The sequence below is a fragment of the Hemiscyllium ocellatum genome, chromosome 19, assembly GCF_020745735.1.
Source record: "Hemiscyllium ocellatum isolate sHemOce1 chromosome 19, sHemOce1.pat.X.cur, whole genome shotgun sequence".
In the NCBI taxonomy this organism is placed as follows: domain Eukaryota; kingdom Metazoa; phylum Chordata; class Chondrichthyes; order Orectolobiformes; family Hemiscylliidae; genus Hemiscyllium; species Hemiscyllium ocellatum.
In genome coordinates, this window is record NC_083419.1 from 22225216 (window position 1) to 22248305 (window position 23090).

The 23090-nt window shown below is 40.9% G+C and overlaps 1 protein-coding gene across 1 annotated transcript in view; it reads right to left on the reverse strand.

The window, feature by feature from the left end:
• The window catches only part of LOC132824659 (potassium voltage-gated channel subfamily C member 2-like), a 160860-nt gene extending 160621 nt beyond the window's left edge, over positions 1 to 239 (reverse strand). The window contains exon 1 of the mRNA XM_060839295.1: positions 175 to 239. The gene's annotated coding sequence lies outside the window, so the exon portion shown is untranslated. The remainder of the gene's footprint in view (positions 1 to 174) is intronic.
• Between the last annotated feature and the right edge of the window lie 22851 nt (positions 240 to 23090).

Below are 23090 nucleotides of genomic sequence, written 5' to 3' on the forward strand. Positions count from 1 at the left end.
TGTTTGTTAGAAATTCGTTTAGTGTGGACTTGCGGAGAGACGTTTTAAATCCGAGTGGTCTCCAGGGCTGATGCTAAAAGCAAAACTCAAACACACACACACACACACCACCGACAACTTGCTGGATAATAAAGGCGCATTTACAACGGCATTTCCAACAAACCAAAGCATTACCCTCAGGTTTCAGACATGGATATGATTGCTTCCTTGCAACACTCCGTGCCTGTTTTAATCGAGATTGAGCTTTCAGAAGGTTTCTTCAAATACAAACCCAGCAAATAAATGAATGACTTTCACGATATCAGTTCGTGTACGCGTTCACTATCTGTCAACGTCGATCAACGTGAAGTGGAAAATAAACTCCCAATTCATACATGTATTTATATAATAAACCACAACAGCGATGAGACTGAGGATCCTTTGAAGACATCTGTTGAAGTGTCAATCTGTACAGGTTTGTTTTTGGAGTGAGTACACACTGGCAGCTCAACATTTAGGAAAAATGTCGGCAGCTCACCTTGTAACATTCTCAAGTACCATCAATCACAAATAGTGTTAAACTTTTGTTTCCTCAAGCATTCGTAGTTGTCAAGGTTGAGGGTGCCTGGTTCAACAGATGGAGAAAAAGCGGCCTCTAGCTACTGGTGAACCTCTTGCCAACTCTCAGCAGCAGCCGCCGACACCAATCTCATAACAGAGGAGCTGTAACTGTAATTTTAACCACTTTATATTTCTTCCTCCTGGAATCATTTTACCAGTAGATAAATTTTAATAGGGTCCATTCAATCAATATAAGTGTCGATTAATTACATTGTGTTGAAATTCTCTAATCCACATCAGAATACTGTATATTAATAACTTCCCGCAACACCTTCCCCTGCTTTGCTGGAGAACCGAAATACAGTTTAAGATCGGTTTTGTCAGCACGTAGGGAACAGTGATAGGGAACCTCATAAATTGTTTCTAAATATGTAAACAGAATGTGCAAACAAGTGGGAAGTGTGAAATTAAGGCAGCAAGTCATCTTCCACTGATAGCTTCGTTGTTCACAAAACAAAGTATTGGAGGACTTGGATCTAGGTCAATCATTTTGTACTTTTTTAGTTTTTAATTTCAGTAGTGTTTCTCTTGGTAATTATACTGAGAGGTGCCGCAGGTGAGAGGTATAGGTACTTTTAATCAAGCTGCTCAGCAATGTTAATAATACACTCTGGAGTAATAGAGAAAGTGGGAGTGAGATACTGAGATTGCATGATCAGCCATGATCTTCTGAATGGTGGTGCAGGCTCAAAAGGCTGAATGTCCTACTCCTGCATCGATTTTCTGTGAGTAGGTGGGATTTGAACACAGGCTTTCTAACCTAGAGGTAGAAACCAGAACAGAGCCTCTAAAGGGGAGAGTTGCATACTCACTTCACTAAAAGCCAGTTAGTGAATTAGAACCAGGACTTGACAGCTTCAGGTACTTCACAATAGGCAGAGTACAGGCACTTGCAAATGAACCCTTTGCAGTTAGATATGACTGCAATTGCTAAACTTGTTAAACATTCTGAGTGTACTAATAGTGATGTGAATAACTAATTTAAGATAATCAGACAATTTTGTAATGTGGTTCATTTATGCTTGCTCAAGGCATCAAACAGTCATAGAAACCTATCCTCTGCAAACAAAAGGAATATGTCAAAGTCTTGCACCTTTTTGGGTTTAAGCATGGGAAATCAATAGTCCCCTGTTGCTTTTTCCATGGCAATGCTTCTTCCAATCAAAGTTGACTGCAAATTCATCAGGACCATCTTCTCCAGTAGTATAAGTTAAGACCATTTGAAATTTGGCACGCTTGCATTCATCTTGATGGCAGCAAGAAAAAAGTCTTCAGCAATGTGTCTTTCTCTTCAGCAATGTTCAATACGGCATTTTAATTTTCTGGGATGGAATTCACCTGGTTCCTTTGCTTGCTTGTTAGTAAATTCCTATTGATCAAATTCTGTCCTGTCCTTTTCAAAACTCCTACTCCTTACAGAGGTTTATAAAATCAGGAGGGGTATAGATAAAGTGAATGACAGTTGTCCTTTCCCTAGGGTGAGGCTTTCAAGATTAGGGGGCATATTTTTAAGATGAGTGGAGAAAGATTTAAAAAAGACATGAAGGACATATTTTTAAACAGAGTTATTCATGTGTGGAATGAACTTGTGGGAACAGTTACAATATTTAAAATACATTTAGATAAGTACATGCATAAGTCAGATATATGGGTCTAGATGACAGTGGTGCTGGAAAAGCACAGCAGTTCAGGCAGCATCCAAGGAGCAGGAAAATTGATGTTTCGGGCAAAAGCCTTTCATCAGGGCTTCCTGATGAAGGGTTTTTGCCCAAAACATTGATTTTCCTGCTCCTCGGATGCTGCCTGAACTGTTGTGCTTTTCCAGCACCACTCTCATCTAGACTGCGGTTTCCAGCATCTGCAGCCCTTGTTTTTACCTAAGACAGATATGGGCCAAGTGCAGGAAAGTGGGACTAGTTTCGTTTGGGATTATGCTCGGCGTGGACTGGTTGGACCAATCAGTCTTTTTCTGTACTGTGTGATTCTATGGTGCTCTATTCTTTAAAAAAAAACCTTGACTCATCCAATCTCATTTACTGTCCATTCTGTAACCTTCTGTTTCTTACAAAGGTCTTTTAAGTGCAGACCAGAAGTATACACACTTCTCTTAAAGCTGTCTATTGAAGTTCCTTCAGTTCAGCATTCACCTCGTTTAGAGCTGCAAGACCACCTTGGCCTAAATTACTAATAAATACCCTTCTGCATTTTCAGCACAATAGAATTATCCATTTGCTCATTGACTGTCTGGTTCTGATAACCATGACATATCTTTTTACATGTAGCGCCATCAAACGTATGGCACATTATGATTGGATTGCTTTCGAAGAAGCATTGAATATCACAATTAAAGCTCTGCAGAATTACTTACAACTACATTTTGAAATGAAATCCCAGCCTTTGTCCATTTATTTATGACAATGAAATAATTGAATCACTTAGTGACTACCTTCATTTTGCAAAGAGCATCTTTCCCTTCTGTAAAATCTTATTCTCTCCATTCACAATTATTAACCCGGTACAAATCCATCCTTGCTCTTTCAAGCTTAGGAAAACAAACTTCAGCATGCCTGACAATCAGTTGGTTTAGCTATCGATCACCAGCTGAAGCTGGCTGATATTAAGTTTTATCAGGCCTTAGTATTTGCAAAACCAGATACTATGTTGGAAACATACGGAAGACAAAGATAACATCCTGTTGATTTTTCATCCAATCAGCTGTCTCCAGAACTCTCATATCTAATATTATGAGTGAGAAGCTCATTGATTTCTTTGTATTTCAATACATTTATTCAATTGACTCTCCCTTGTTAATTAAAACAAATTTCCCCCAGTGGGCCTTCATTCTAACCCTGAACTCTCATCTATCTTCACAGTTCCTGTCATCATTCGTCCACTCCCTATATGAGCTTATCTCATGCACTTTCTACTTCTAGAACTCCATGTCCACCAGAATAATGATCACTCAGCATCCCCTTTAGCTGCTTTGATATTGTAAATAGCTGCCCTTTGTCAAGCACTGCTCCACTTCATTTTCAAAACTGCTACCAATGGTACAAAGCATCCCATAATCAATTTTTGTTGAATCAAACAGGAATGGTATCACAAAACCTACAAATGAATTAGCTCAAGAACTGTAATTAAACTCTATCTGTAAGTTGTGGTAATTTAGAAAAGTGCATTATTAAGTATCAGAAATAAGTGTAAGTCAGAAGCAAGACAATAAAGTATATAAGTAAGACAAAGTAAGGTAAGTGAAGGAACATAATGTTAATGTAATGGAAACAAGATTAAAATTAGGAATGTCAGGTGAGCTCAGTCCCACGTTTCACATGGCCTGCAGTTTGTGGGAGTTTGTGGATGCTCCTGGATGACCACACCTATAGGAAGTGCCATCAGTTTGATCATCTTGAACACAGGGCTTTGGAGTTAGAGTGTCAGCTGGAAGCAAAGCAGTGAGGCTGGGAGTTCTGTGGATTGTATGGTTTTTGATGGGATCATCCTGCAGCTCAACAATGTGTAATCAGAGAGGGAATGGGTAACCAGCCGTCAGAAGAAAGGTGGCAGGCAAGTAATCAGGAAATCCCCAAAGCACATCTCAGTCAAGAACAGATTCTCTGTATTGGAAAACACTGAGAGTGGCAGTTCCTTTGGGGAGCCAGGCCCCAGCTGCACAAAAGGGAAGCAGAACAAGAAGGAGAACAATTTTGTAAGGAGATTCAATAACAAGGGGTACAGACTGGTGTTTCTGTGGCAACAGATGTGAATCCAGGATGGTGTAATGTCTCCCTGAGGCCAGGGTCAAGGATCTCACTGAATAATTGCAGGGCACTCTGAAGGGAGAGAACATTTAGATATCCTAGTTCACACTGGGAACAATATCGATTGAAAGAGAAGTGAGGTCTGCTATAAGGATTTAGGGGACTAAGTAGCAGATTATAAAAAAAATACATGAAACAGCTGTAATCTCTGGATTACTCCCAGTGCTTTGTACCCGTAAATATAGGAATTGGGACATAGAACAGATGTAATCATGCCTGAAGAGTTAGTGAGGGAGGGACAGACTCCTAGCCACTGCATCCATTTCTAGATAAGGTGGAACCTGTACACGTCTGATATTCTTGCAGGGAGGTTTACTAGTGCGTTTGTTGGGGTAAAAGTGGGGGGTATTTGCACAGACAACTATAAAAGAAGAGCCAGGTCAATTGAGTAGACAGTGCAAATATAGCCAAGTTAAGGCACAAGGAGCATGGCAAGGCTGGATGGCTGTTAGTTCAAGGAATCTTATGAGTAAGGCAGCTGATTTGAAGGTATTGAATAACACATGGGAATTTGGCATAATTGTTTTCATGGAGACATAGTTGAGGGAGAGGAAGGACCGGCAGCTCAATATTCTGGGTACAGCATTATTAGGCAAGATGGGGGAGCGCGGGTATAAAAGAGGAGGTGGCATTGCAATATTGACCAAGGACTCAGTTACTGCAGAAATGAGAGTTGATATCTTAGAAGGTTCCTCATATGAGACAATATAGGCAGAAGTTAAAAGCTAAAGGGGGATAATCACTTTGCTGAGTGTGTACTACAGACCCTAAACAAGGAGAAGATAAAAAGACAGGTGTGTGGGCAAATCTCAGAGAAGTGTAAAACTACTAGAGTAATAAAAGTAGGGGTTTATCATCATTCCCAATATTAATTGGAACATACAAAGTGTGAAAGGTTTGAAAGGAACAGAATTCTTAAAATGTGTCCAGGAGAGATTTTTAAGTCAGCATGTACAAAGTCAAACAAGAAAGGGGATGTCACCGGAACTAATTTTAGAAAACAAAGTGGTAGATGTGGCAGTAGGGGAGGGTTTCAGTCATAATGACCCTAATTCAGTAAGATTTAAGCTCATTTCGGATGAGGACAAAGATGGACTGGAAATAAAAGTTCTGAATGGGGAAAGCTGATTTTAATAGGAATCCGGCCAATTTGGACTGGGGAGCAGCTACTTGCAGGAAAACTCATATTGGAAGGGCAATTGTGAGAGTACGTGGCCAATATGTTCCCGTAAAGGTGAAGGATGGGACCAACAAGCAGAGAGAACCTTGAATATCAAGGAAGGTACAGGGGTTGGAGAAGAAGAAAAAGGTTATGGTAGGTCCTGTAGGCTCAATACTTAAGATGTGCTAAAGAACTATGGGATGTGCAGGTAGTTGCTTAAAAACAAAATTAGGAGAGCAAAGAGGGGACATGAAAGAATCAGGCCCATAAGCATCCAAAGTTGGAAACTGTGTGTGGAGTCAGAAAACATAACCGAGCTGTTAAACAAGTACTTTGAATCTAAATTCACAATAGAGAAGGACAACATAGGTCTAGAGATCAGGGAGGGGTGGGGCCCTATATTTGAACAAATTAGCATTGAGAGGGAGGAGGTATTCAGAATCGTAGGAGATTTGAAGGTGGATAAATCCCCAGGATCAGATAAGATGGGAAGCAGAGGAGGAGATTGCAGTGGCTCTGGCATTAATTTTAACCGGAAGACAATTAATGTGGTGCCATTATTCAAGAAAGGTTGGAGGGATAAACCGGGAAACTACAGGTCAATAAGTCTAGCATCAGTGGTTGGGAAACATTGGAAAACTATTTCTGAGCGAATAATTAATCTGCACTTGGAGAGGTAGCAAACAGTCAAGGATAAAGCATGATTAATCAGCATGGCTCCAAAGGGAGAAGATCATGTATCTCAATTTGATTGAATTTCTGAGAAAATGGCTTGATATGTAGCTGAGGGCAATGCTACCTGATGTTGTCTACATGCACTTAAGTCAGCCATATGAGAAGGTTGCACCTGGCAGACTGGTTCAGAATGTGGGAGTCTATATAATCCAACATTGGCAGGAAACAGAGGGCAATGGGCAAAAGGTGTTTTCCTGATTGAAAGCCTATGTCCAGTGGTCTACTACAGGATTCAGTGCTGCGTACTTTAATGAGTGAGACATGACTGTAGAAGATATTGTTATGGACTAGGCCAGACCACTCAAAACATACTTAACCAGGCAGTCCTAGACCTAACTTCGCAAATTGTTTTGGTAAGTGTACAGTGAAAATTACCCGGAGTAAGATAGCTAGGTTGATTACTAGATTTTAAAACAGACAAAAAAATTATTCACAAGATTATATAATGAAACAAGAACAGAATGAAGAACCCCTAAGAACTCAAACTATCCAGCTAGACTTAACTATGCTGTTCCAAATTCACACAATAGTTCCGACAAACAATCTCCCTTTAAAACCCAGTATAAATGGAACACATGTTTATAGGTTAAAGTTGAAGGGCAGAAAAGAGAGAGAGTTTCCACACAGTTCCCTGTTGAACTTCCCAGTTCAAGACTGAACTATAAAGAGCTTAGCTCAGCTCAGCTAAACAGCTGACTACACCCCTCTCTTTATAAATGTCACTTCTAAAGCATGGCCACTTTGGCCCGAAGTCTCATCTGTTTACATATAAACAAAAAGCCTCTCAAAATCCTTCTTATCTCTGTACCAAACAAGACTGATCGGAGTCCGACCCGCTTTATTGCAGCTCTGAAAAATAAACAAGGACAGAGTCTCCTTGAGCCAAGGAACAGCTTTTAGCAAAAAAGGGACTAGCTTTGTATCAATATGATCAGTCAGCTCACAGAGAAATGAAAATTGATGGTGTAAATGCTAAGAGGAAAGTCTGAGACTGCAGGACAATATAGATGGGCTAGTCAAATGAGCTGAACTATGACAGATGAAATTAATATCCAAAAGTGTGATGTGATGCATTTTGGGATGACTTACAACGCAAGAAAATAAACATTGAATGGCAGGGGCCTGGAAAGAACAATGGTTCAGAGGTGCATGTCCATAGGTCCTCAAAAACAGCAAGATAGGCAGAGAAGGTGGTTAGGAAGGCAGATGGGAAACTTGCCATTATTAGTCAGAGATTGAATACAAGAACAAAATTATAATGGAAATGTAGAAACGTAATTTAGGCCAGTACTCTGTGCAGTTGTGGTGCCCACACAGCAGGAAAAAAGTGAACACACAAGAGAGGGTAGATGGGGAGAAAGCTTTCAGCTTCATAGAGGTGTCAATAACCAGGAGGTACAGTTCTAACTTAAGGAGAGGGAGCTTTCAAGAGGATTGGAGGAAAACATTTATCATCCAGAAGTTTGTGGATATCTGGAGCTGACTGCCTAAAAAGGTGTTATAGGCAGGAAATCTCAAGTCATTTAAGTATTATTTAGATGAGCATTTGAGATGCCATAGAATACAAGGATATGGGTCAAGTGCTGGAAAATGAGGTTACAATGTAGTCCAGAACAGACATGATGAGCCTTTTCCATGCTGTAAAACCCTATGACTTTATAATACCAACCCCAAACAACCACCTTTAGTCCCTTTCTCCAAATAAATAAACATTTTAGCTCTGATCTTTTTTCCCCTTCCTAATTTTCCCTACCATATTTATGCCCAGCTCTCAAAATTATTTGAACAAATTGTTAGATTGTTGTCCTTCTACTGCCACTTCAAGGACCAATTGTCAATGTTCAAGCAACATTGTGTGCATCAGTGATCATGGTAGGTGATGGACTCATTCCTCTTCAATCACACTTCTGCCTTAACTATCATTAATTGTTATGGGTGGCATGGTGGGACAGTGGTTAGTGCTGCCACCTCTCAGCGCCAGGAACCCGGTTTTGATTCCAGCCTCGAGCGACTATCTGTGCAGAGTTTGCACATTCTTCCCAAGTCTGCATGGATTTCCTCCAGGTGTTCCAGTTTTGTCTCACAGTCCAAAGATGTGCAGGTTAGGTAAATTGGATATGCTAAATTGTCCGTAGTGTTCAGGGATGCATTGGCTGGGTATACTAGCCAAGGGAAATGTAGAGTAATAGGGGTGTGGGAATGAGTCTGGGTGGGATACTCTTTGGAGGGTCGGTGTGAACTTGATGGACCAAATGGTCTGTTTCCACACTAGCGATTCTATGAAAAAAAACATACCATTCTCCTCTAATACCTTTCTTCCTTCTTCCTGTTCTTATTTGCAGATGGACCTTGTGTGGTTCCAGGCTTACTGATCTGCTTACAGCAGGGCATTTCTATCATCACCTCCCACCACTACATGATCATTTTGGGAACCTCCTCGGATTGTGTCCTGCCTCAACCCTGTCTTTGGAAACATCCAAGGAAAGGGGGACAACAGATGATATTTGTCTTTTAACATCTCTTGTCACCTCTTTGTCAACAGTCTTGGATGACCCACAATTTCTCCCAGCTGAACATTGGAAAGAATAATGCCATCATATCGACTACCTCTACAAACTTTGTATACTTATGAGAAACTCCATGCTGCTAAATCGTCAATTTCAGGTTGATCCTGACTGTTCAATGCCTCAACAGCCTAATTAACCCCAAGCAGAGTTTGTGTAATCACGTTTTTTTTTACCAAAATGATTTATTCTCATCTTTATATAATATTCCTCAGCTGTACACCACCCCAGACTAATATACCACAAAACCCTCTTCTCTGCTATTTTTAACAGCAGGCTCTATTATTCCAATGGCTTCCCAATAGATGTCTATCCTTTACTCCTTAAAACATCAGTTCATTCAAAGACTTTTATGTCTATTTTATTTGCAACACTTCCTCCCAATTCCCTTCATTACAACAATGAGTGCATTTCGGAAATATTTCATTTGCTATAACATACTTTGACATATCCTGTGGTCATGGAAGGTATTAAATAAATATAAGCTTTTCTTTTTGTTCAAATATCACCTCAGTTTTTCTTGATCTATGTTGGCTTTTGTTCTCCAAACAGTCAAGCTAGAAATTCTCATCTTCGGGTGGAAATCTGTCCAGGTTGCCATCATCCCCCTACTCCTCCCCCAATCTAAGTAATCAAACACAGGCTGAAACTCTGAATATCTGACTGCAGCCTTTTGCACAACTACTTCTCTTTTCATCCTGTACTTAACATTCAGCCACATACACTGGAATTTCTTCTCTAATGTCCTCTGACAATAAGTCTCCTCCTCGCCTTTCAAAAAACCTTTCTTTTAAAATCAGTTTTGACATGGGGGCGGCACGGTGGCTTAGTGGTTACCGCTGCTGCCTTACAGCGCCAGGGACCTGGGTTCAATTTCCTGCCTCAGGCGACTGTCTATGTGGAGTTTGCACATTCTCCCTGTGTCTACGTGGGTTTCCTCTGGGTGCTCCGGTTTCGTCCCACAGTCCAAAGATGTGCAGGTTAGGTGAATTGGCCATGCTAAATTGCCCGTAGTGTTAGGTGCATTAGTCATGGGTAAACATAGGGGAATGGGTCTGGTTGGGTTGCTCTTCGGAGGTTCGGTGTAGACTTGTTGGGCCGAAGGGCCTGTTTCCACACTGTACAGGGAATCTAATCTAATCTAATCCAATATACTCTGATCAGCTTCGTAATGTCTTCACATTTGGCTCACTTTACAACTGTCCTACTATAAAGCATCTTACGAACTTATATGACACCTTTTACATCGTAAAACATTTGATGATGATTGTTTCTATATTGAAAGGTGCTATGCAAATTCAGGCGATAGTTGTTATGTTAAGGTAGTCATTTATATTCCTTGTTGATGTCACTGGGATTGCTGTCCTAGTTTTACTTTCAGGGAATAAGAGGCTAATCACACACTTAACCAGCTGCCAAAGCTATATATTTCACTTCTGCCTGCAGATGCAGGTTTGTGCAAATTGACAGGTAGGCACAGGCCATCTGCTGTTCTGACTGAGCCATGTAGTATTTCATTCATTCTTCCCCCTTCTCTTTCAAATATGTTCATTTCAGAAAAATCCTATCAGAAAATGGATTTGGCAGTAATGCTGCTGAAGGTAATTTCAAAATAAAAGAATTTGCCACAAATGCCAGTGAGAACCTAACTACCAGCATAAGAAAACAAATTGAGAAAAGGTGAAGAAATGGCTGCAATATGTTTGCTTTCCCATGACTGTGTTCTGAAAATCAGCCTCTGCATACTTACTATTGCTTAATAACTGCAGACAGTCAATTCACATGAGCTTAATTATGAATGGAGGTCCTGTGCACCAGGAAATGAAGCTAGGATGTCCCTGTCCTCAAATCCTCATTCAAAAAAAAATCCTTCACCTATTTTGCATAAGTGCCTTTCCTGCATTTTTTTTCAACCCAATAGTGTCAGCCTATAATAAGCTGGAATTTCTATGCAAGCTGGTATCACAACAAATGTTGGATGAATCAGGGAAAAAGGAAAAGTGCTATGAAATCCACACTGTAAACAGATAGACAGTGAAGAGATATTTCCCATTTTACATGCTGGTAGTTAATTTAAATGATTGCAGTATTTACTTCTCTATCTGCAATAGACAAGAAAACCACTATTTACTTTCTAGAGCCAATCACAAGTATTTATTTTAGTACACATGGGAGATTGCTTATCACAACAGTATTTATATGCTGCACTTCATCCTATCTGCAACAACTTTATTTCACCAAAAGATCTGTCATTTTAAGACTGGTTCCCTCCTATTGTCTTCTTTCAGCCCTCCGATCATTACCTGTGCATACCAAAACAAATTTGGCAATATAACTAGGTCTCTGTAACTTTCCTCATGTCCATTTACATTCATGTTTTAGCTGTTGCTCCTGACTCATCTCCATCATCTTTCCCTCCTTAACTACTTTCTGCCCCTTTCTTCTGTTTATGCTTCCTAGACCCCTTTTTCTTGTCATTCCCCCATCCTTTCTTTCTCCTCACAGTGATGTTCTGGTTTTTCGAGTCTGTAGTCTAACCATTCATCACTTACACTCCTACACTCTATCCTGAGCTTGAGCCCCACTTGGACAATCGCACGGTTTCTCTCTGTACCTCTTATCTCTCCTGCGAGCCTCTGAAGGGATAAACAGGGTGGTAATTGCTGCATGCTTATGAGCACAACTCAAACTATTCGTTCAAATAGCCTTCCTGACCCTTACATTCACCAAACCCAGGGAGGGTATTTTCTAACCTTTTCTCATTTCATCAATTCCTGTAAATGTTAACCCCATAGAGTCTTCCCGCAGGTCAACTTTCTTCACATCTCCCTCCAGATGATCCAGTCACTTGTGACTGAAGCCTTTGCTATCACGCTTGGATGATATTACTGACCAATGGGTATTTAGCATAGGTGAATGGACAAATGACACCTTAATAAAGGACCCTCTCCTGGCTATTCCTTCCATCACTTACTATAACATAACCTCTACAATGAGTCAAGACAGCATTTGTTTTTACCCAAATCAAATGTTTGTCGTGTTCTTCTTTTAAGTATCTCAACTTGTTTAATCTCAATCTTCAATCTTACAACAGTCCGGCCTTTGTTCTGCCATTTACCAGAATATTTCCATAACTACATCCACAAAATCATCACCTGAACCATGTATACAGAATGATATCTTAATTGGTGCATCTAGGAATGCAGATTAATGACATTAAATGTTATTAGTTTTCATTCAAATTTGGGGTTTGCATTGTGGTTCATCGTGAACAATCCCCTTTATGTTCCTTTATTGTCAGGAGATTGGAGTTTAAAAATAGGGATGTCTTTTTACAACAATACTAGATGTCAGTGAGACCACAGTGGAGTGCTGTGAACAGTTGTGGCCCTGTATTCAGGAAAGGATGTACTGGCAGCTTGAGAGAGAGTTACTAGACTGATTTCCGGGATTAAGGGGTTGATTAATCAAGAAAAACTAAAGAACATAGGTCTTTAGAAGAATGAGGGGTGCTCTTATTGAAACATACACGATTTTGAAACAGCTTGGCAGAGTAAAGGTTGGAAAGTTGTTTCCATTAGTTTCCACTTCCGTTAAGCACCTGAATAAATAGGAAGGGAATAGAGGGATATGGATTCTAGAAATGAAGACAGTTTTAGTATGAAAGGGCAAAACGAGTTGGCACAGGCTTGGAGGGTTAATGACCTGTTCCTGTGCTATCTGGTTCTTTGCTGTTTGCTCTAGTGGAGGAAATTTCAAACTAGGGGATTTAGTTACAGAATAAGGGACATTCATTTAAGATATAAAATTTTCAAAACTACAAAGGAATTTCTTCTCTCAGATGGAAGTGAACAGTACAGCACAGGAACAGGACTTTTGGCTCACCAAGCCTGCAATGACACATGATACCTTTCTAAACTAAAAGAGCCCTTTCGCCTCTATGTGATTAATATCCCACAATTCCCTGCCTGTTCATGAATCTTTCAAGCGTTGCTATTGCATCTGCTTCTAACATCTCTTCTGGTAGTGCATTCTAGGCACTTACCACCCTATGTGTAAAAACTTGCCTCTTAAATCTCCTTTGAACTTTTCCCTTTTTACCTTAAACTTATGCTCCCTCATAAATTTCAACCTCAGAGAGTTGAGGAGGTTAGATTATTGAACATATTTAATAAGGCGGTGTATAGTTTTTCTTCAAATATTGAGGTTTTGAGGGATATGAGGAACAGGCACAAAAGAGGAGTCAGATCTGGGGCAGATTAGCTATGATCTTCTAGAATGCTTGACAGGCTTGAAGGGATGAATGTTTTACTCCTGTTCCTATTTCTTATGTTTTTATGTGTGTTTATCAGTAAATTATAACTGGAAGTTTGCCCATACCTCATACTTTGGCACTGTCCATTAACTTAACTATGAGCACAGACTGGGGAAATTCCAAATGAAATAGCTGCAGTCTCCATGCAACCTACTGAATTTCATTACATACTCTTCCATAGTATTGTTCTCAATCGTTATAAATTTGTCAAAATATGGCCATGCCTCATATGCAGTCAACAGGTCACTTTTTTGATAACCTTTACCCATGTGTGTTAACCATCTGTCCAAATCTCATCCATGTTCAAATCATGAGGACCAATTCTGAAAAAATATTTTACATCTTTTCTTGCTTCTGTATGGCAGTGCAAGTGCTAAAGCCATACCTACAGTCATAGAGATGTGCAGCATGGAAACAGACCCTTCGGTCCAACCTGTCCATGCTAACCAGATATCCCAACCCAATCTAGTCCCACTTGTCAGTACCCGGCCCATATCCCTCCAAACCCTTCCTATTCATATACCTTTCCAAATGCTTCTTAAATGTTGCAATTGTTCCAGCCTCCACCACTTCCTCTGGCAGCTCATTCCATACACATACCACCCTCTGAGTGAAAACATTGTCCCTTAGGTCTCTTTTATATCTTTCCCCTCTCACCCTAAACCTATGACCTCTAGTTCTGGACTTCCCGACCCCAGGGAAAAAGACTTTGTCTATTTATCCTATCCATGCCCGTCATGATTTTGTAAACCTATATAAGGTCACCCCTTAGCCTCCAATGCTCCAGGGAAAACAGCCCCAGCCTGTTCAGTCTCTCCCTATAGCTCAAATTCTCCAACCCCTGGCAACATGCTTGTAAATCTTTTCTGAACCCTTTCAAGTTTCACAACATCTTTCTGATAGGTAGGAGACAAGAACTGCATGCAATATTCCAACAGTGGCCTAACCAATGTCCTGTACAGCCGCAACATGACCTCCCAACTCCTGTACTCAATACTCTGACCAATAAATTAAGAAGTATCTCAGTCTACATCGTAATTTCATTCGTCCACTAGTCATAAGGCCCATTTTCAGAAAACAGAGTAGGTAATGCGGGTGGCACGGTAGCTCAGTGGTTAGCACCGCTACTTCACAGCACCAGGGTCCCAGGTTCAATTCCAGCCATGGATGACTGTCTGCGTGGAGTTTGCACATTCTCCCTGTGTCTGTGTGGGTTTCCTCTGGGTGCTCCAGTTTCCTCCCACAGTCCAAATATATGCGATTCAGGTGAATTGGCCCTGCTAGACTGTCCATAGTGTTAGAGGCATTAGTCAGAGGGAAATCGGTCTGAGTAGGTTACTCTTTGGAGGGTTGGTGCGGACTTGTTGGGCCGAAGGGGCCTGTTTCCACACTGTAGGGAATCTAATCTAATCACCATCTGATAACAATATTATACTCCAAAAGTATTTATACGGAATTCCAATGATCTCTTAATTATTTTATCCATCATCTGTTTCCTCGTTTCTCATTACATGATCACTCTGTTGATCCTGATTCTGGTATGTGGAACTTCTCTCCATTGGAGGGTAATTTGTCTTTTGGATATCCTTCAGAGAAAAAGTCATTCTTTGTTGATGTTGTTTTTAGTTTAGGACTCTGAATCTCTTGATTCTCCTTTCTGGAAGGCAGCTATTGTTTTGAAATAAACATTTTCTTGTAGCATTCTGGATTTCTGTTTCAGAAAATTGCTTTCGAACTGGAAGAGGTACTTTTTTTTTGCATGATCTTGGATGCTTAAACCAAGCAGTTTTTTCCTTCTTGACCATGTCCTTGATCAGTTTGTATGGGTCTCACTCATTTGGAATCATTTGGAGCTTACTTCCCTCGAGTTGTTCATCAGGTTAGACACGTTCATTTGCCAACTGTAGTTGTTTGACTGAAGAAGTAAATTTGGTAAGCCTCTTAGTCATGCTGTTGAAAGATTGCTGTTCACTCAGGTCATATTGGACTTAAACATTAACTTTGTTTTTCTCTCCTAAAGTACTGCCAGATCCATAGGTTACTCCAGCATTTTTTGATAGTATTTTAGATCTCCAGCATCCACAGAAATTTGCTTTTATTTGATTGTTGCAATGTCTGAAGATGATCAGTGAAAGATTCTTGGTTCAAGTGCATTGATCTGTTCATTTCTGCTAAGAGTATTACCCCGTTAAGAAGACATACATAATTAGTCAGCAGTTCAAATACACTTAAAGAGAGAAAGAAAGCAGCAATTGTGGAAGCAACAAAAGGCAATGAAATTACAAATTATACAATGAGATATGAAATCTTCCATCTTTATTGAGATTGCTTACCAATGGCTGTACACTTGGCAACATTTAATTGTCCCTGATGCATCCTTTCGAATAGATCTTCATCAAGGAAAGATGACTGAACTAATCTTTTGTCATACACTAATAAACTTGCCATAATTCTGAAATGCTATTGGCGCTCAAAGAATTAATTCTGATGAAGAGTCACTGGATTCAAAACATGAACTCTGCTTTCTTCCCACAGGTGTTGGTGGACATATTGAGCTTCTCAAGCAATTTCTATTTTTGCATTTTTGGTCAACTGGTTGGAATTTTCTGTCTGGTCATCCTTCAATACAATACTGGGGATTGGCAGCATAGTCTTGGTCACCCTTTTGTTCTTGTCAAATTTGTTTGAGCTTCTTTTGGCTTGCTAGCAATTGTTTCCTCTCAGCCATATGAAATATTTATTTTATGTAACTGTAGATAATCTCAATGGATTCTTTCTTCCACCATGGATCTGGGAAGATCAATTAAATCTTCTACAAGCTGCTCCTTGACCAGTTGGTTGACCACAGTTTGTTCCTGGACTAATTGTTCTCTTGGAATTAATAGGACTTCTTCTGACTTCTTAAGGAAGTGAACTAGTGCACTGGCTCAAAATGGCATGGTGGCTCAGTGGTTAGCACTGCTGCTTCATAGCACCAGGGACTCAGGTTTGATTCTAGCCTTGGGTGACTGTTTGGAGTTTGCACATTCTCCTCATGTCTGTGTGGGTTTCTTCTGGGTGCTCTGGTTTCCTCCCTAAGTGAATTGGCCATGCTAAATTGCCCATAGCATTAGTCAGAGGGAAATGGGTCTTGATAAGTTACTCTTCAGAAGGTCGGTGAGGACTTGTTGGGCCAATGGGCCTGTTTCCACACTGTAGGAAATCTAATCCTAAGATTGCAAATTATGTATACATTTGCAACACTTATGCAGATTACATGGTCATGTAGTATGGAGTATTCCTACATTTCTGACAGTTATTCCATCCACCATCATTTTGTCTCTGTATACTGTAACTTCTACTTCTTCAGCTATGATAACTGATCTGATTTGATAATGACACTGGTATTCAGCTTAAATTCAATAGTGTATCCATGGAAACGTTCTGTGAATCCCATATTCTTGGGATCACCAAATTCCCCTACAAATTTCTCAACTATCTTTTCTGAAGGAGTTTGGAGTTTGCTGCACCATATTAAGGTGCTTGCATGTGCAGTTAAAAAGAAAAACTATGCAAGTTTGTTTGCCATTTTAAGAGTATTACCACTTTAGGAAGACATAGATAATTAGTCAGCAACTGAAATGCAACTACTGAAAGAGAAAGAATAGCAGCAGCTGTGGAAGTAACCAAAGGCAAGCTAGCATTCTGAAGGCAAAACTTAATATCGAAGCTGGTAATAAATGCTCGGGCTGGAATGTTGACTAGGAATAGAGAAGAAAGCTAACTGCACTTAGAAAATACAGAGGCCTTAGCAAAGAAGTCTCTCTAATGAACAGCTGAAGGCTCCAGCAGAGATTTCCAAGTCACTTTATGAAATAGCATTGAGTCCAGACAAGGAAGATAAGAGAGTGTAGAAGTGAGTTCTTACTTCTCACAGCAAGCATCACCACCATTGACTTTAGAATCTACAAGATGAAACTGCAAGGAACAGATTTCTCTTTGTGCCAGCTATCAATAGAGTGTATGATAGTTTAGAAGTGGTTGAGATCAGCTGGTATCTGCACATTCACGGAAATCCAGAATTTGGCTCATGTGACATCACCCTGAATGTCAGCTTTCAGATCGATGTTGCCGTAATGCATGTCGCTGTCCATCAGAGCTTACAGATTCTAAATAGCTGCCACTTAAGTAGCCATCCTATTTTTCATGGATCCAAGACCCAGATGAAAAATGATGGCTGGAATAAAGGCACATTCCAGACCACTGGTCCTTCCCCTCATGCCACTGCTCTAGTGGAACATTGGAGGCAACACCAATCTGGCCCCTTTACAGGTCCATAGTTTAACCACAAGTAAGTTGACCGGAGAGGTGTCCTTCAGTTTCACCACCTCTTAATGGAAGCAAGCATCTTTTATTACTTTAGTTTTCCAGTCTCACCCAGGATAGGTGAAAGAAAGTACACATAGACATCAGGGAAAGATGTGTTATAAAAAGAGGTTGAGTTGTACTTGATTTGATTGTGGTAAAATTGAACATGGACCCTTATCCTGATTAGTTATTCATGGAGATTGGTGTCAAATATGGAAGGGAGCAGAAATTTGACGCTGGTAAATTAAATCAAGCACTCGTTTAATTGGATGTCAGCCTTAGTTCAGAGTTAGAATGTTTATATCTGAATCAGAAGATCACTGATTTTAAAAAAAATTGTTGAAGAGTTGAGCATGTCAGCTCACACCTCACAGTTGGTCCTCAGGGGAATAGTTAGCAGAGCAGCTTGTTGCATCTTGATGGAACACACCTTTTGTAAACAGGTTTCTTCTCTGATGTCTTCATACAACCTGCACTTCTTTTATATTCTGTAGGAATAATACTTACTAGGTTCATCCTTCTTAAATATTCCATGACTTTACTTGATTCTGTCTGCCTCTTCCATGATAATTACACAGAAAGAAATGCCCATGGGAAATAATGTAGATGTTCTTGAGGAATTTGTGGTGTGAATGGCAGCTGGTGAAAATCTTTGCGTAGTATCACCCTGCCAGAAGTAGGTCCAGATCTTTGTAGGTACGATGCCAACAAACAGTGAAAAATACCACTCTCAGTTTCAGAAACTGCAACTGAAATTCTCAAGATTCTTCAGACTTATAAATTTCACACATCTATCTGTGTCAGCTGATTGTAAATAGATCTGTAAATTGTAATTATCTCTTGCCAGTAACCCAAATGTATGGTGAGTATAAAAGCAGGGAACTGAACCACCACACTTCTGACCTCTATGAAAGTATTTGCTAATAAGCTGACATGAACTAGCTGGATTGACCATGGAAATAGCAAACAGCAGAAGAACTTCAGAGCAACCAGTTTTGGCAGGGAAATTCTGGTTAATACAATCTCTTCCCATTTCCCAACAAAAATGGTCACTGGCCTGATTATATGCTGAAATTATATCAAAAGATGCAAGAGATCCATTGGTTCACATTTGTGCTCCAGTTCGCAGATTAGTTTAGCACAATGTCCTAGGAGATCCAGTATATTACATAGAATAACAGATAGTCATTGATAAAATGTATAGCCTTTTGTCTGGAGATGTGCCTTCACCCATGTTTATGCAGTACCCTCTGTCATACTGTCACAACTTTTTCTGCCTCTATGTTATCAATCCTATTGTGGTCATTTTCTTCTGAGATACTATTTCTTCACCCTCAGCTTCATCATTAGCTATCTGACACATTTTATCTCCTGCATCTTTCCATATTCCTATAATCTCCAGCTCCACAAATTCTGATGAGATTTGCAAGCATTAAACTCTGGCCTCTTGAACATATCTAATTTTTACCATTGGTTGCTGTGACTTTAACTGCAAAGGTCCCGAGCTCTGGAAGTCCACTCATTGCCTCTTTACTACTCCACCTCACATTCCTTGAATTTACTGTTTGAACAAACATTTAGAATCTGTCTTAATATCACCCTAACTGTCAGATTTTGCTTTAAAACATTCCTGTGAAGCACTTGGGACATTTTACTAGATTTAAATATGCTGAAAAATACCATTTGGCATTACAAAGATCAACATTAATCATCCTTCTTTAGTATTCAAGGCCCTTAAATTTATGACTTGTCACCTAAATTCTCCTCATCCTCATGTAAGCTGTCTGTTTAAAAACTTTAATTTATTGTTGCTTAGGAATGGGTAGTAAGTTAGATCCATTGACTAGCTATCCAGTATATGGATTGGATTAGTGACCATAACAACGGCATCAATCCCTATTCCAGCCTCCACACCCTACTCCCAGTAAACATCACTGTACTGTGCTGTGTACTGATCAGTAACTAATCACTAGCTACCTGCTTTCAGGTGGACACCTGAGGAAGAATTATCTTAATGTATCTTTAATTTCATTGGTTTGGAGGAAGTGGGAGGATTGGAAAGAGAAGTTGTTCAGGGTGAGGACCAGTTCAGTCAGTCGAAGGAGGGTGTCAGTGGAAGGGTACTGGTTGGTATGGCGGGAAAGGAAGAAGCGGAGGGCTTTGAGTCCTTCGTGATGGGGGATGGAGGTGTACAGGGACTGGATGTCCATGGTGTAGATAAGGCGTTGGGGACCTGGGAAGCGAAAATCATGGAGGAGGTGGAGGGCGTGGGTGGTGTCCCGAACGTAGGTGGGGAGTTCTTGGACTAAGGGGGACAGGACCGTGTCGAGGTATGCGAAGATGAGTTCGGTGGGGCAGGAGCAGGCTAAGACAATGGGTCGGCCGGGGCAGTCAGGTTTGTGGATTTTGGGCAGGAGGTAGAAACGGGCGGTGGGGGGTTGTGGGACTATGAGGTTGGAGGTGGTGGATGGGAGATCCCCTGAGGTGATGAGGTTATGGATGGTCTGGGAGATGATGGTTTGGTGGTGGGAGGTGGGGTCATGGCCAAGGGTGCAATAGGAGGAGGCGTCCGCGAGCTGGCGTTTAGCCTCAGCGGTGTAAAGGTCGGTGCGCCTCCCTTGTCTGCTGGTTTGATGATGAGGTTGGGGTTGGAGCGGAGGGAGTGGAGGGCTGCACGTTCCGAGGGTGAGAGGTTGGAGTGGGTGAGAGGGGTGGACAGGTTGAGGCGGTTAATGTCGCAGCGGCAGTTGGCTATAAACAGATCGAGGGCGGGTAAGAGGCCAGCACGGGGCGTCCAGGTGGATGGGGTGTGTTGGAGGTGGGAGAGGGGTCGTCAGAGGGTGGGCGAGAATCTTGGTTGAAGAAGTAGGCACGGAGGCGAAGGCGGTGGAAGAATTGAGAGCTTTAGACAGTCAATAAAATTATTCCTTAGGAAAACTTGGGTGAGGAAGCCTTTGCTAAATCCATACCAAGACTTTTGAGGTTGTAATGAAGGTGAAAGCTGCTTCTGAAACTATGAAACTGACAATGTCTTTTGGTGCCCATCCATGGGCAGTCAAATGCAGATTTCTAGATGTTGTTGGCAATGATTCCGAGCTCCTCAAAAGGATGTACTGTTAAGGACCAGCAGATGGCACATTTTAGAATTCATTGAACTGAATTGAGGGTTTAGTTAAGAAAAAGAAGGAAGCATATGTCAGGTATAGACAGGATAGATCGAGTGAATCCTTAGAAGAGTATAATGGAAGTAGGAGTATACTTAAGAGGGAAATCAGGAGGGCAATAAGGGGACATGAGATAGCATTGGCAAATAGAATTAAGGAGAATCCAAAGGGTTTTTACAAATATATTAAGGACAAATGGGTAACTAGGGAGAGAATAAGGCCCCTCAAAGATCAGCAAGGCGGCCTTTGTATGGAGCCACAGAAAATGGGGGAGATACTAAATGAATATTTTGCATCAGTATATACTGTGGAAAAGGGTATGGAAGATATAGGCTGTCGGGAAATAGATGGTGATATCTTGCAAAATGTCCAGATTACAGAGGAGGAAGTGCTGGATGTCTTGAAACAGTTAAAGGTGGATAAATACCCAGGACTGATCAGGTGTACCCAAGAACTCTGTGAGAAACTAGAGTAGGGATTGGTGGGCCTCTTGCTGAGATATTTGTATCACTGATAATCACAGGTGAGGTGCCGGAAGACTGGAGGTTGGCAAACGTGGTGCCATTATTTAAGAAGGGCGGTAAAGACAAGCCAGGGAACTATAGACCGGTGAGCCTGACCTTAGTGGTGGGCAAGTTGTTGGAGGGTATCCTGAGGGACAGGATATACATGTATTTGGAAATGCAAGGACTGATTCGGGATAGTCAACATAGCTTTGTGCATGGGAAATCATGTCTCACAAACTTGATTGAGTTTTTGATGAAGTAACAAAGAAGATTGATGAGGGCAGAGCAGTAGATGTGATCTATATGGACTTCAGTAAGGCATTCGACAAGGTTCCCCTTGGGAGACTGATTAGTAAGGTTAGATCTCATGGAATAAAGGGAGAACTAGCCATTTGGATACAGAACTGGCTCAAAGGTAGAAGACAGAGGGTGGTGGTGGAGGATTGTTTTTCAGACTGGAGGCCTGTGACCAGTGGAGTGCCACAAGGTCGGTGCTGTGTCCTCTACTTTTTTGTCATTTACATAAATGATTTGGATGTGAGTATAAGAGGTATAGTTAGTAAGCTTGCAGATGACACCAAAATTGGAGGTGTAGTGGACAGCGAAGATGGTTACCTCAGGTTACAACAGGGTCTGGACCAGATGGGCCAATGGGCTGACAAGTGGCAGATGGAGTTTAATTCAGATAAATGCAAGGTGCTGCACTTTGGGAAAGCAAATCTTAGCAGGACTTATACACTTAATGGTAAGGTCCTAGGGAGTGTTGCTGAACAAAGAGACCTTGGAGTGCAGGTTCATAGCTCCTTGAAAGTGGAGTTGCAGGTAGATAGAATAGTGAGGATGCCATTTGGTATGTTTTCCTTTATTGGTCAGAGCATTGAGTACAGGAGTTGGGAGGTCATGTTGTGGCTGTACAGGACATTAATTAGGCCACTGTTGGAATATTGCATGCAATTCTGGTTTCCCTCCTATTGGAAAGATGTTGTGAAACTTGAAAGGGTTCAGAAAAGATTTACAAGGATATTGCCAGGGTTGGAGGATTTGAGCTATAGGGAGAGGCTGAACAGGCTGGAGCTGTTTCCCTGGCGCGTCGGAGGCTGAGGGGTGACCTTATAGAGGTTTACAAAATTATGAGGGGCATGGATAGGATAAATAGACAGAGTCTTTTCCCTGGGATTGGGGAGTCCAGAACTAGAGTGTATAGGTTTAGGGTGAGAGGGGAAAGATATAAAAGAGACCTAAGGGGCAACTTTTTCAAGCAGAGCGTGGTACATGTAAGGAATGAGCTGCCAGAGGAAGTGGTGGAGGCTGGTACAATTGCAACATTTAAGAGGCATTTGGATAGGTATATGAATAGGAAGGGTTTGGAGGGATATGGGCCAGGTGCTGGCAACTTAATTGGGTTGGGATATCTGGTCAGCGTGGACAGGTTAGACCAAAGGGTCTGCTTCCATGCTGTACATCTCTATGACTGTATGATGTGACCTTACAGATTTCTACAGGTTCAGTGTAATACCTATGAGAAACATGACTTTTTAATGAAGTATGTTTGATTATTAGTTGACCTACTGAGTCAAGACTACAACTGACCAACATCTTATGCAAAATATTCTCTTGCTTTTTAATATTTTTTAAGATTGTTTATGAAATTTCAATTTCTAACATGCATCTCATTGTTTTTCCCTTTCTGTCAGCCTTCTACGAAGTGAATGATAATTGGCACATTTTTCCTGGTTGTCTGTCCATGAGAACTCTTACCTGTGATTGGCTGCTTATGATTGTTGATGATATCATCTTTGTTGAATGCTTGGCGATCTCCTTTGTAGTTACCAGATTCAAACTAGTGCTGGAAAAGGTGGAGACCAAGAGCAGAGGATTG